Here is a 14151-nt window from a genome sequence, read left to right as displayed (position 1 = left end):
GTTCCTTTCGTAAGAATTACCATCATTAATTAAAATCTCTTTTTCTGTCGAATTATTTCAGCTCTAATTCTCTTGCAGGTTCATAAATAGTAACATTCCGTTGTCCTGGAAAAAAGTTCATTTTTCTCTTTTTCGTTCTTTTTGTCACTGCCCTCAATTCTCTGCCCTCTCATGGCTTAAGGTAATTAAACTTCCACAGTCTGGTCACCTCTCTGAAATATTTAAATACAATCAAAGACATTTTCATGTTCATTTTGTGGGCAAAACTCCATGAGAGTCTGGAACAAAAAGGGTGTGCTTTTACCTTCTGCAGAAAACAGGAGGTGAGGGTCCAGGGATCCCAGGTCCTTTCCACTCTAGTTCACTATTACCCACGTCCTGTGCTGCCCAGCTACAATTCTAAGGGCAAACATTTCAAGCCTTGCAGCTTGTAGGGATTGTGAAAGGTATTTAACCTCATAGTTGTAATTGTCTCCTTGCCATTTAACACTGAGATTACAGACAGCATTTACTGCCGGACGTGGAGAATTCTCTCAGCTGAACTTTTGCATCCAGCAAACGATTTTTGCAGGATGTTCCTGTGGAAGATACTGACTGAAATTTGTAAATGCACGAATGCACACATGCAGAGTGGCTTGGGCTCACTCCTGTTAATGGGGAGGAGAAAAATCTCCCAAAGGCAAGTGTATACAGCACTGTTACCCAAAAGCCTTGAGCATTTTGAGAAAGACTAAGCATAAACTGTGGTGTTAAGGCAGAAGATCCTGCTTTTGGCAGCTTGAGGTTGAAGTAGGGAGGATCTTCCAAGTCTGTCAGCAAGGGGATGGTTTTTATCAGTTCCCTGTGAGATCTGCCCTTCCTGTGGATGTTTAGATTGCTGGCTGATGTTTTCTTCAGCTTTTCGTTATGAAGTGTCAAGTTTTGGTATGAGAAAATATCAAGTGCAGCTAAAGGTCAAAGTAAATCATGAATGAAATTCCACAAACTGATATTCAGCAAAGAACAAAAAGTAATGTCAGAGGCTAATTCTAATTTACATAAATGTACTCCCTAGATCAGAGGCCATCCACACCCTCCAGAGAAGCTCCTGTGCTTCCCTCTTGGAGATGCAGGGCTACCAGCCAAGACAAGAAATTTAGAACATGATGGGGATGACCACTAATTTCACCATTAAAACAGAAGATGGTACCTGGATCATTGCAATGATTTGGAAAGCTTTTCTGAATGCTTTTATTTTAAGGGGGAAAAAAAAAAAATCCAACTTCTTCCTCCAAAAACACAGGGAGACCAGTGATACCAGGTATCTGTGGAGGTTTCTGCTCAGCTGCAGCTTGGCTGACACCAGAGAACAGCAGTAGACAAAGATTGCTGCTCCAGCTGTTGTTTGTTTGTTAAGGTTGTGTGGTGAGGGAAGACAAAATCAGGGTCTATTGCCTGTTTTAGGCACAGAGGAGGAGTTCCATCTACGGAACAGCTCACAGGTTGGGAGGGTCTGTCAGACCTGCCCTTCTGACCAGCAGTTCATGCCACTATTGGATTCCTGCTTGGTCCAGAGTGCAAAGTCTTTGTGGCTTTACAGTCAGTGCAGTTTTGGTCATTCATGGTGGGTTTACAAGCAGGACTTTCAGTAGCAACATTTTAATGGCTGTGAGGCCCTGAACCCATGGTGTCTATCAAACCAGCTGAATTCTGCTTAGAAGCAATTAGTTCTGTGAGCTGCAAAGACAACAGGATTTCCAGAGCCCGCGTTTATCTCTGCATAAATGGAGAGCTCATTTGTCTACTTACCAAGGTGCCTTTTGCACAAAATTTGTAGGAATGTTAATACCTTGACTGCACACGGTTATACTTATTCAGAGAGGCTTTGTGATCACATAAAACTTAAGAAAGCATAAAAGGAATCCGTTTTCTTGGATATTTGCAGTGCTGGCTGTATCAGAGAGGAGTGGCAGAAGTGGAGTGAAGGAAAAATGCATGTCCACAGATCACAGACAGAAAAGTAGGTGTTTTGGAATACTTTGATAGTAACACGAATGTTGTCTCCTCTCCAGTGTCTGGGCTTTTGAAAGCTCACTAGGCAGCAAAATGAAATGTTTTACAGTTTTGTCAAGCACAGCATAGCCACTGATATTATACTTGCAATTTCATGACCTGGTAAACAGATACCTTTGTGCTTAAGGGTCTAAATGTCAGCGGTGTAGAAAACTGATGATTATGCTGCTTTGTGAAACAGGAGCTTCTTCAGGAGAAATATATCACACCTGAAGCAGCATCACTTGATATTTGCCCTTGTAAAGCATGACCTTGTGACCAGTGCTTTCAGTGAGATAAGGAGTGAAGGGAGCTGGTGGGACAGCTGAGCTGCAGATATGTTTATCTCCTGCACCATGGGCTGTGTGGAATATGTGTTGCCTCTTTGAATGCAGTGATTCAGCACCACATGCCACTATTGGATTCTTGTCTTGGTTCAGTGTGCAAACTTTCTGAGTCTCAATACAATTTCAGCCAAAGCCTGCCATTTTTCTACAAGAAAGACTTTCAGGAACAACCCTCTTTGGGCTGTTAGGTCTGAAATGATGGTGTCCATCAAACCAACTGATGAGTTTCTTTGATGGCTGCATCAAACCATCTGCAAGTCCTGTGGATCTGATGTAGCTAATTTTATAAATTAGTCAGGGATAGGAAAACCTGGCTGTGGGAGAAGGGAGCCTGTGGCTGTGAGTTTCCACAGAAATCCTTTTGCTTTCAGCAGGGAATGGTAGCTCTATGCTATTCTCACAGTGTCTTATCTAATGTGTTATTGACGCCATTGCATTTGCTTTCAAACACAGTCATTAGAACATTTAATTTGCAGCAGCTGTAATTTATATTTGTAATTTTGTCTAAGATCAATAAAGGAAACTGAAGAGATTTATAGTCCCAGTTTCAACTAAGATAAATTGAAACAGACTCTGTTCCCCTGAAAAGCTTTATTTAACCAGCATTATAAAAGAACAAAATGAATTAGATGAGATATTTGCATGCAAGCATGGGTAAATAATCCCTTGTGTCTGGAAGAAATATTGGAAAGGGTGAACATGGTCAGTGTGTTCTTCTCTGAAATACAAATAAACTCCCGGGAAATGTTACCTTAGTGTAGGATCTAATGGGAGCCAAGGAAGCATTTCAAAATGCTTCGTAGCAGCAGCAGTCGATAAATATCCTTGAGATCTGTTGTATTAATACTGCATAATAAGCCTGTAGCTGCATGTTTTAAATACTGTCAGAATCAGTCTGAGAGTGGAAAGTGAGACCCTGAAAGCACAGCTCTGCCTTATTTTACAGCAATCCTTGAACATGGGTTGCAGAAATGTGTTAATAATTTTTGAAAAGTCTGTATTCATTTATGAAATATTCATGTTCCAAGCACTGCCTCATGCCTGGGAAGAGGTGCCTCTCCCATGCAGCAATTAGCTGAGGGATTATGTTGAGCAGAAGAGACGTGAGCAGTGTCAGGCCAGCTCAGGGCTGTAGTAGTTTCAAGAAGAGTCTGACAGAGGGAAGGCAGAAATTCCTAATGAACCTTTCTCTTTCTGCACAGCAGTGGGACAGGATGCTGGAGTAGTGATCTGAGGGCCGGGGGATATCCCTGCATCTGGCCCTGGACAGGGCACAGTTCAGCAGCTGTTGGTGGCCGTGCTCATCCCTTGTGCTCTGAAGCATTTAAACGTGCCCCAAGGGAAGGCAGTATATTCTTCCTCCAGCCTCTGTTGATTTGGTTTATGCCTAATCCAGCTGCCTGTTGCCAACAGACTGCTGCTAGTGCTGTGCCAGGGCACAAGTTCCTCTACTCTGCCATGCAGCCAGGCTGGAAATTCCTGCTGTTTTACAGAAAGCTTCATTTCATACTGCCATGGGATCACTTCATACTGAAGGAAAAGAGAATCTGTGGCATGAAGGAGAAAGTTCCACTTGACTTCACTTGACTTCCTCTACCGTGCAGGTGTGGGTTTTGGTTTTTTTTTTTTTTTTTTTTTTTTTTTTTTTTTTTTTTTTTTTTTTTTTGTAAATAGGCTTTTCAATATTATGATGCTTTGTCTTGGAGTTTTGCCAAACTGCTGCACCCTTTCTAGGCTTCATTCATATGTCCCCAGCCCCCAGGTGTCTCAGAGCTCCTGGATGTGTGGTGTTCATGGAGCAGCTCACCTTGCCCCTGTCAGCCTGGAGGATCCTCACCAGCTGACACGTTCTGTAGGCATTTATCCCTGAGGGCAGCAATCCAGGCTGGAAAGTGGTGAAACTAATCTGGGCTATTCTTAGGTTGCTAAAGTGGGTGAGGGTAGAAGAGAAAAGATCCCCATTTCCTACACTTCCACTTGTCTCCTCCCATAAAGGCTGCAGAGAAAGCCAGGGAAGGACCTGCCCCATCTGTGTGTGTGCTGCACCTCTAGAGGAGGATTTGTCTTTAAATGCTAACTTCAAGGCAGCTTCATACTGTTCTCCTTTCTGTTCTTGTGGCTGGTTGTTTGAATTCAATTAATTTAATATGTTTTTAATAGTGCAGAGCTGCCATCTCTACAGTACCTTGTAAACAACAATTTTTGCTGTAAGCAGTCAACCAGCACCCTGTGTCTAGTCATCAAGGGTTGAATGCCACCATTATGATCTTGGACTTAAAGTGACAATGTCTGGACTGCAACAAAGTGTGTTATATGGGCCACGAGATTGTACAAGGCAAAATTATTTCTATTCTCATAACTGCTGTTAGTAACAGTTGTTTACATGTTAAGAGAATTATCAGATATGCCATCAAGGGGTTATGGCAGCAGGGCCAGAACAGAGACAGAATCTATGGAGGAAGACAGACCTTCTTCTGAGGTCCTTCTCTTGCAAATGAATAACACAGAAGCAAATGTGTCAAGGGAAAAAGGAGCTGAGAGTCAAGGCTCAGCATCACATGGTGAATTTAATAGAAGAACTGAGGAGTAGCCTGTAATCTTGGACCACTGCTAGGCTTACATCATTATCCTGTTCATCCAAACAAAGCTGTGGCACGCTGAAGCCCCAGGTGCTTTGTTTATTGTGTGCAATCAGTTCAACTTGTCATTTCACCTACACTTTCTATTACCCAGTGTTTTCCTTAGAAGCTTCTAACAAACGATTCAGGTGAAAGATTTCTTGAAATGAATAGCTATTTGTGAGTCAGTGCATGGTATTGGATTTCACCTGCCGTGGGTTTTGGGAGAGAGAAATTTAGAAGGAATGATAGATAGATTTAAATGACTGGTGGGTTAGTTTGAGGAGGTGCCAGTCCCATGTCATGGCCCTGTATCTGTTGCCAGCCTGCTCTTGTTCAAGCTTGCAGGGCTACATGGAGGCAGGATGGGCTGTACTCCTGTCACCACTAATGAGGCTGGGGGAGTGGATTTCCTTCCAGTATTTAGTGGTTGTCTATCCTTAGTGTCTGTGCTCTCCTATGTGGGAGGGCAAGGAGAGATGGCCAACCTGAAACTGCAATAGGAGGGATCCTCTGCTAAGGAGAGTTTGTTTCCACAAGGAGATCCTTCTACCAAGCTTCAGAAAACAAGCTTTTAATCCACAACTCAGCACAGCCAAAGCCTCTGTAGCGTATTCTCCGCTGCATTGCACCTCTGAATTTGGGGGTCATGGGGTGAGTATGACTGAGGAAAACATCCCCAAATTCAACACCTCACTAGGATGGGCTGTTTTTTTCCTAAGGGCTTTCACTGGTGGGTGAACACTGGGCTGACCTGAGGCTTGGAGCCCAGCAGTTCAACTCTGCAAACACCAGTGCTGGGAGTCACAGCTGCAGTCCAGAGATTGGCAGCCCTGCACACTTCCACACACCTCTGCAGTGGGCAGGGTGGGATCCATCCCTGTGCCTGGAGTCCCTGGGGTGAACAAGTGACAGAAAGGGATGTTTAAGAGATGTGTGCCATTGAGCCAGCGTTTCAAGTTGCTACATAATTGGCAGCATTGTGAAGCTCCTCCAGGGAGAAAGCTTCTGGTGGTAGCTCTCTCTGTGCCTCCCTGCTGTGAGTCATTGTGAGCTCAAGTTCAGAGGAATTGGTACCAAGGAAAAAGCATTGAGATAATAACCTTGAAAAATCAGAGGAGAGGAGAGGGGAGGGGGGAGAAGGGAAAAATTTATTCCCTGGAAGGAGCAGAACTGCTTCACCCTAAAAGCATTCTGTAAATCATGGAATCAGGCTTCCCAACGATCTGCCTTTATCAAAGGCATCATCCTCTGAGGGTGGAGGGACGTGTGCTCTGGGATTTAAGGACTGTCCATATGGTGTCACACAGCCCAAGCCAGTGGTTGGTACGCTGCCAGCTTGCAAACCAACTCATCAAGGCAATGAAAAGGTTTTTAAATCTTATGCTTGCAATTATAAGGAACAATAGTTTGTAGTGCCTCGGGAGAAACAGTGTGCTGTGATTGCCTTTCTCTAAGCAGGCAGGCCTCTGGTGTTAAGAACACTAACATCTATTCAAGCATGTTTTACCTTTCTGAGAGCCATAGACAATGCCATGTTGTGTGGGAATTTCGTGGTGTTTGCTGGCTGCTGGGCCTTCTTTTCTTGGAGATAAACATGCATTGTGTTATTAAGAAAGAGCCTTCAAGTTGCTGTTCTGTTTTATATTCCCTTCTACATTGGTGCAAGCATTTATTGTTTGTTAAGGGCTGACAGCCCTGGAAACCTAAGCTCTCTATTTATCCACAGAGTGAAATTCCTCTCTCTGTAGAGGGGATGCCAAAGGCACTAATTGTCAATGATGCTGTTGCACACCCAAAAAAATCCTCTCTCTCAGAATAATTTTGCCATGTGAGGGAGAACTCCTGAAATGGAAGGTGATTTGGAGAATATGTCTAACAAAAACAATGAGGCTTCAGCTTGGGAACATAGGCAAGCCCAGGAGAAGGTGAGGGAAGCATGGTGTGCTGTCAGGTGGGAGAGTGGTCCACGATTCATCTCTCCCATCCTTGCACAGTCAAAAATGGTGGTGAGCCTATTGCTGTTATTCCAGGGACACAAAAAAAGAGGGAGAGGGAGATTTTGTAACAGTAAAAACGCTTTCGTCACCTTGCACACTGATTTTGAATGTGATCTTGACATATGACTGCATCACAACTCGCAAAAATGAGAATTCAGAGAAGTGACTGGTTACTGCCAGCCTGTAAAGAATAACATTGAGAGGATTTTTTATTTACTCATTTCCTTCTGTAAAAAGAAGGTGATGCTAAGGAGAAAAACTAAATTTAACAAAAAGCTGAAGTTTTATCTCCTCTGTTGCATTCCTTTAACAAAGTAGGCTGCATCTTCCAGCCTTAGAAATCTCTGAAATCCCAGAGGGCAGGAAGGTCCCATTTAATCTGAGGAAGGATGGTAGCTTTGGCCCAGTGTTTGCTTTGCAGGGCATCTACTTCAGGAACATAAAAGCAAATTTATTTTAATTATATCAATTTATGTTCATTAAAAAATCTTCTCCATAACTAACCCTGGTATTGAATTGCTTTGTATCTCTTCCTAATTCACTCACACAATGTTTATTCAATTTAATTGACAGTAAGGGTGAATTTATAGGACTATAATTCACACTTCTGGTGAAAGGAAAAAACAACGTGGAACTATATTATTTCCTGCAAAAGTGAAGTAGGGAGATTCATCAGAGCAAGCTGTAGATACAATTTTAATAGTTTCCCTCATCAGGGTCTCTTAATAGAGTTTCTTTTGCAATTACTTTAGGCCATTTGAAACTGCTTATTGTGAGAAGTTGCCAAACAATACTGAAATAAATCCAAATAATAGAGGAGTTTTTAAGAGTGTAACCTGTTCACTTCTTTCCTTTTTTTGATACCCTTTTCTCTGGAATAAAAATACTGAGTTTCCAAAGGATCTCCATTTGCTGGAGGGCCTGTCTGGGTCACAAGTAAGGAAGGTGCCTTCAGCTAAACTGTTGATAATTGTTGCTTAGCTTTTCTTGGCACGGGTCTGTGGGAAAAACTCTTCAGATGACTAGAGATCAAAGGGCAAAAGCCCCCCATCCCTCCTGTTGGAGGAGTGTTTGCTGTGTGAGGGTGACACATCCAAGTGCTGAGGGGAGGCTGGTTTTGCCAGACCCCACATCACAGAACTCCTCTGAGAAAACCCCAAAAGATAAGGCTGAAATCAGAGTCTCAAAGTGGGTCTGATCTTCCCAAGGGATGAGCAACAAACTGCGAACACATCCTGGCAGTCTGTGGGCTTTTGAGCAGAAGGGATTTCTGTGGGAAGTGAATTCCAGCAAGGAGAAAAGTGGGGTCTGACCACACGACCAGTGTGCTTGTGGGGAAGCAGTCTGTGTTTAAGGTATGGGGTTTTAAGAAATTGCTGTGTTGCCACCTGAGTATAGCACCTTTGAAATGACAAGATTTTTTTTCTTGTGCTATAATAAGTAAAGGTAATATGATGCTAAGAATTAATAAGTGGAGTTTTTTTGTCCAGGCAATCACCCTTCAGTATAAAAATCAAAGGCACTGATGAACTGTGGCCTCACTGCGTGAAGATTTTACAATATCATGATTACTATCAGATCTCAATAACTTCCAGTAATGTGTAAGTAGCATCAACAATTGCTATCACACAATTTCATTGGGCTTTCAGATAAGTATCTAGAAGTAGAACCAGGTTTTAGAGGTATAAAGAATGCAATTACCATTTTAATATCTCTGCACAGGGAACAGGAAGATTAATTTTTGTAGGTCTATTTTTGAGATTTTTTTTTTCCACAGGTTGGGAGAGATATGTAAAAAGCTGGCTACAATGGACCAGAAATAAATTAAGTGCTGCTGATAGCTAATTAAAGCAATACAACTAGATAGCAGAATTACTGGAAAAATCAAAATCTCTCATGCCTTAAAATCATGCAGTACTTGTGATTGGGTTTTCAAGAAGAAAGAGGAGAAGTGTTGAGATTGTTGGCTCTTGTTTCTTAATGAATTCTAAACCACCATGTTCAAAGCAGGTCTATGTCTCAGAAGTCCAGAGACCAGAAAGAAAAAGAGAAAAATCTTTCTTCCCCTTTAGGCTGTATTTATTGTCATAACACTTGTGAGTGTATTTATTGTTGCCTGTCAACTCCTGTGTTGTAATGTGTGGATATGGAGTTTTTCATAGCTTAATTTTGGGCTCATTCACTGCTCCTGGCAAAGCTTTTAGAGTTGGTCCAGCAGAAAATGCACTCAGTTTGTAACGAGTGTGGATATGTGATGACTTTATTGAGATCCAGTTTAAGAAAAGAGGTAGAAGCTGGCAGACCTGCCAGAGAGCTCTTCAGACTTCTTCTGGGGAGAAGCAGTAGTTTTTTGGCACAGAATCAGCAGATTTAATGCAAACTGCTGGTGACCTTCTGTGTTCCTTCAAAACTCGACCCAACCTGAGCAAAGCTACGTCTGGGGGGCACAGGGGGGAAAATGTATGGCCCAAATTAAGCTGGATTTGATGGCTGCGATTAGGATGATGTCCCTGCAGCGAGCTGCCAGTGCTGAGATGGGGTGTGGGGTGGTGAGGTGGTGAAACAACAAACGGGAGCGGCAGGAGGAGCACGCACCAACCGCGCACAGGGCACGTTCCACCTCCGCTCCCCGTCCCCGCGGCATTAGAGATATTGAGCTTATATTTCAGGCCGGAGATAAGGCATGGAAAAATCCATGGCTTTCAGATCTTGCTACAAATTAATCCGTTCAGCAGGCAGAAAGTTCTAAAGTGGGTTCAGTGTCGAGGCGTCGCACGGATCTCTGCGGGCGAGAGCGGAGTCGCAGCGCTGACAGCTCCCGGCAGCAGCCACGGGCAGGTGGCACATTTTAATGGCTCATTAATGTACCTGGCCACACTCCTGGGAGTGCAGGGAACATTGGTGTCTCCTGCAGCACATTTCTGAGGGGCTCAGAGCCAGAGGTGTTGAGGTTGTTACAGTATTGGGTAGAATTTTCTGGTTTGGGGGGATGTGGGGTGGGAGGGAAGAAGAAGTATGTAAAATATATACTTAGGGAACTCTAGAACATATAGTTGTGTTGACCTGTACTGGCCTTGTCTAGGGGGTCATATAAAGGCCACAAACTCCTTGCTACAGTAACCTCAAAACTATAAAATCACACATCTGAATGAAGTCCTTTAATACACTGGCATACAAAAAACCTCTGTGATTTTAAACCAGCCTCACTCAGCTGTCTGTCTTCGAGGAGTAAGATTTGTGATCAATCCATTGACATCTGTTTTAAAGTAAAATTTAATGAAATAAAATTAGTTTGTTGCTACCAAAAGAAAGTAAGGAACTTTTCCCCAATGTTTTCCTTTAGCACCAGCTTCCTGTTTCCCAGTGATTATGGCCCATGACTTGAATTGGTATTTCTTGACACCCTTTTCCTGCTGCTGCTTTTCCCCTAAGCATCAATATTAGATGTTCAAGAAGAAAACTATTTCAACAACACAAAGTTTTCTAAAATTGGGAAAAGACATGTTTGGGTTTTTTTTCCCAAGTATTGACGATGACTTCAGAAATGTGTTTTTAATGCATGTATTTGAGCTTTACAGAAGTTTATTCCAGAGCAGGTACACCCAAGGGTTAAGAGAGGCTCTGTGTGAGAGAGAGAGAGTTCAAAATTACAACACACATCATTTCTGGGCAGCACTGGGCACTCACCCACCCACACCTGCATCCCCACGGGGATGGCCCCAGGTGTGAAACCTGCAGGAGCCCAGGCCCTGCCTTGGCTGTGCCAGCGAGAGGAGTGTGTTTGCAGTCCCAGCACCAGGATAACTGTGTGGGATGTGCTCTCCATGGAATGTCCCAACTCTGCACACACAGCTCTGCCTGTGGGCTGTCATCCTGCCTTGACATTTTGAAGTGTTTCAGCTCTGCAGCCTCACAGTGAATTCTCCTCTCTGCTGATGAGCTGCTTTCTGCACAGCTCTGCAGCTCCATGGATCGTTTTGGGAGGTGGATTTTAGTCATCAGTAGCAGCTCCCTGCAGGACTGACTGGCTCCTTACAGACCCCACATTTACCTGTGCACTGGAGTTAGGAGCTGCCCCAACCCTATAAGGCAAGGAGGGGCTGGTCAGAACCACAGATTTTGGTGTGACTTTGGATAAATCCCTTAGCAGCCCTCCCTGTCACCTGGAAAACAGAAATTATTCCCTCCTCCAGCCCTACACAGGGTTACTGATAAATGTCTCTTCCTTTTGGAGAGCACTTGAATTGCACTTAGTCTTATTAATACAATTAGCTAAAGTGCCTGGTCAAAAGCTGATGGGTATCTCTTTTTCTAATAGAATTATGTGGCTTGGTGGTGCTGAGCACTCTGCAGGTCACTCCAGTCACTTGCACAGAACAAAAAGAGCTGGTTTTAACTGCTCACACCACAGCCAGAGAAACAGATACTGGGTATACTCAGAAAGCTTTACTTTTAAAAAAATGACATGAGGAAAACTACAAATGCAAGAGAAGTGCATCTGTAGTTTCTATCTAATTTCGACAACCCTTTGAATCCCAAAACCCATCACTGGTTTTGGGAGTTTTGATCATGGCATGGATCAACATTGTCACTGGGGATTTCCAACTGGTACATTGGAGAGACAAATGAAAAATTCTCTTGCCAACTGTGTTTTACTTTTTAGCTTCATAGGAGGTTGTGCTTTAAAGAGAACTTTCACTTATTACTATACCAGATTTTTTTTTAATTAAAAGAAAAAAAAAAAAAAGAAAAAAAAAAAAAAAGGAGAGGGGGAGGAATATTTAGATAACTCTTTCAAAATGAAAAAGTACTTTCTCTGTGACTGTTTCTGTGGGCTTTTTTCATGTCCCTGTTCTCCGGATGTTCCAGCAGAGTGTGAGGCTGGCAAGGAGCTGGGAGGGCAGTTCATGGTTCTGCCCCACCTTGCACAGATCTGTGCTGGAATCACATCTGAGTGAGGCTGGCCAGGCCCATCTCTGGATAATCAGAAGGGAAAAATGCCACACATCTGAGATGAATCAGCAGGGAAGAGCAAATTTTGACAGTTATGCCAAAGTAATTTGAATTAGACAAAGCTTTGATCGCTACAAAGCTAGACTTGATATCCCAGTGGGAGCAGATTTTCTTGTTATATGTTCATTTTTTTTTTACTCTGGGCAGAAATAAGGAAAAAATGGCTTTTTGACAGACTCTTATGCTTGATTCTGAACTCCCAAGGAGTGCAGAGAACTAGCCAGGCAAAATCCTGAAGAAGAAGCACCACCAAACTGGGACTTTTACTCCTTTATTACTTTATTACTAGGTGTCTGTTTGTGTGGAAAGGGTTAATCTTTGAAAAGTAATTCTGAGTTCTTACTCATGTTGCAGTCTGTAATAAACACAACTTATGAAATGAGGGGCAAATCTTCAAATGATGCAAGGGATTTGTTGCATATTTGTGCATGCATTTCTTACATTGAATGTGTGGAGGTTGTGCCTCAGGTGGATGTGAGTGCAGCAATAATCTGTGAGGAAGGTCAGTGCAGAGGAGCCGAAGCACATTTTTAATTTACACACCTATGTGCTGGTGGCAGGTGTTAAAACTGGCATCACCAGTTTCAGAAGGGAAAACACAAAAGATATGGGAAGATGTCTGGCATGATCAGCTCTAAGCCATGCACTTGAAAATGATACAATGTGAAGTGAGGAGTTTTTAATGCTGAGAATTTTATACTTCAGCAAGAACGCGCCAACCCTGCTGATGAGCTGACATTTGCGGTCAGTTATTTCCCAAAGGTACTGGCAGTTTTATAATTAGGCTCTCAGTTAGCAATGCCTTTCTGCTCCTGCCTCACCCCACACAGACCTGCACTGGAGAGGTTTTCAGGTGTGGGTGTCATGTTTGACTTGTGCTGACCAGAAGTAACCGGAGCAAAGGAAGGGCTGGGATTGGTGTGAACCTGTTTGTTTTGATGCCTTAACTTTCAGCTTTCATGATTTTTAGATTCCATGCTGCCTTAGGGGTGTAGATCTGAGCCTCATATTAAGTACTGGTAAGCTCTCTTCACAGAGTGGTGAGACAAAACAAATTCTTTTCCTGCTGAAGACCAAGGACAACTTTCAGCCCCAAAAGCACAAACAACAGTGGACTGGAGAGAGAAACAAGGATGGGACCTCACAACCTGAAACTGTAATTCAATAATTAACCCCAATATTTAAATGGACCAAAACTTATAAAATGTGAGACCTGGTGACTGGTTGGGCATTTTGTGACCATTTTGGGTCCACTTTGGGTGTAGCCCTGGCCAGGCTCTTGTCCTGCCCAAGGTGGATCCTAAAGTCCTTTCAATAAATATCTACTTTATCCTCTAGCTCTGTTCAGTCTCTGTTTCAGGTCAGCCTGCCCAAGGTGTCAGTTTAGCACTGAGGATTTTTGAATCATGCTTCCACTCCAGCAGGTTCTTCAGGGTCACAAAGTGTTCATTCCGTGAGTGGGAGGATGAATAGTTGCAAGAAGTCTTTTGTCACCCTGGGATAAAGCAGGACCATGTTGCCTGGGGACACAACAGGAATGGTCTCCCTGGTTCCCACTGTGCCAAGAGTGCTCAGGGGAGCAGCCAGAGCTGCTGGCCAAGAAGTGTTCTCATCTTCTAACATCTTCATCATTTCAGATATTTTCCTGAAAGCAAATGACTTGTCTGGAGTGAAGCCTTCCATTCCAGTGCCACAGGACAGAACTGAGCTGTGAGATCTGAAGTGCAGATTTCTTGGCACTGTTGCTCCTCTCCAAGACAGACAGTAAGCAGTGGCCACATCACCTGGAGGTGACCTCATCAAAGTGACTTTTCCCTCTGCTCACCATTAAAAATGCTGTTTCCTGCCAGAGTCCCATTGTCAGTATCTTCTTCAATGAAAATATGAAGTTTTCTCACAGATATTTCTTACTCCTCAATATAACTTTCCCCTCAGTGGCACATGGGAGACCTGGATTTTGCAATCTGCATTTGCAGAGACTGGGCTTTACTGTCACCGTCAGAGATCAGGTCTGATATACAGGATCAGAACGTGCCACCTTGGTAAAGCTCATGATAAGCAGAAAGAAAGGAAAAAAAAAAAAAGGAAATAGTGAATTATTTCCGTTGTTTTCATATCATAGTAGGTTTTGAGAAATAAACA

Source organism: Zosterops lateralis, assembly GCF_965231275.1.
Source record: "Zosterops lateralis genome assembly, chromosome: 15".
NCBI classification, from domain to species: domain Eukaryota; kingdom Metazoa; phylum Chordata; class Aves; order Passeriformes; family Zosteropidae; genus Zosterops; species Zosterops lateralis.
Note: the sequence above shows the minus strand (reverse complement) of the source record.